Raw genomic sequence first — 1171 nt, 5'->3', positions numbered from 1 at the left:
AAATGCCAGAATTTCAGGTTAAACCTCACAAAATTTCAACAACCACCAAACAGCTAAAACAGTAAATGAGAGCAGGTACACGGATTCTGCACATAGACGTAAACACAAAGCACGGACCCGCTGACGGTTCAGAATCAGTGAGATGTCGCCTTTCTCACATGACAGCACGGACACGGTCGGGGCTTAAAGCTGACAGCTCGCTGATTCTGATGTTTACGCCCTTTTTGCGCTGATTCTGAAGTTGTAGGTTTTATCTCTCTCCAAACAATATTGACTGAACCAGCAGCAAAAGATCCAAACTACGCTTCACATAAACATCATCATGAATTCCCTCTGACTTTTACTGTTTCGCTTCCACCACACTTCATGCACAGCTCTCTCTCTCTCTTTCTCTCTCTCTCTCTCAGTACACTTCAAGAACAGTTTCCCGTCTAAAAATCTGTTTTCTGCATTATTCACTTGCTTGTTGTGCACAAGTCTACTGTTATTTACAGCGCTGTCGGACGCTGTGTTTTTTTTTTCCTTTTACTTACTTCCGAAAAGAAAACCCCATTTCTGTTGTTCAATAGGCTAGTGAACAAATTTAAACTTTTTAAAATTATGCAAAATTGCAAAACGCTTAGCTGTGTCTCTAATAAAACCTTTTTAACTTTGCTCTGCTTCACTTCAGCAGCATCAGGTAATGTTCATATGTTGATTAATGGTTTTCTTTCATTTTTGATCTACTGCAGAATATTTTTTATAAAATCCCAGGAAAATCACCTTCATGTTTTTCTTTGTTTTATCCTCAGCTCATCTGCTGTGATGCTCACACCTTTGATAAAGTCTCGCAAGTGTCAGCTTTCTTTTTATGGAAATGTACTGATGCGTGATCTGAATTATAATATTTCTCACTGTCTGAGGCAAAATTTCCAAGAATCTAATCGAATCGAATCGAATCATGGATCAAATCGATTCAGGACCTTGTTATCGAATAGATTATAGAAATCAGTGACGATACCCAGCCCTACTTAGCAGGAGGCCGGTGTCAGTGGCGATGTAGACATGTTCCTGGACTGCTAGGACTACCCCTTGTCACTAGTTTTTTAAATATTTTTTTTATGGACAGAATTTCTCGCATAGCCAAGTGGCAGAAATTTTCAAGATAGTTTGAGAATCTTGTTTCTGCTTT

Source organism: Pundamilia nyererei, unplaced genomic scaffold (genome assembly GCF_000239375.1).
Source record: "Pundamilia nyererei isolate P.nyererei 1_Seehausen unplaced genomic scaffold, PunNye1.0 scaffold00735, whole genome shotgun sequence".
NCBI classification, from domain to species: Eukaryota; Metazoa; Chordata; class Actinopteri; order Cichliformes; family Cichlidae; genus Pundamilia; species Pundamilia nyererei.
The sequence above is the reverse complement of the archived record's forward strand: the minus strand, read 5'-3'. Positions refer to the sequence as shown.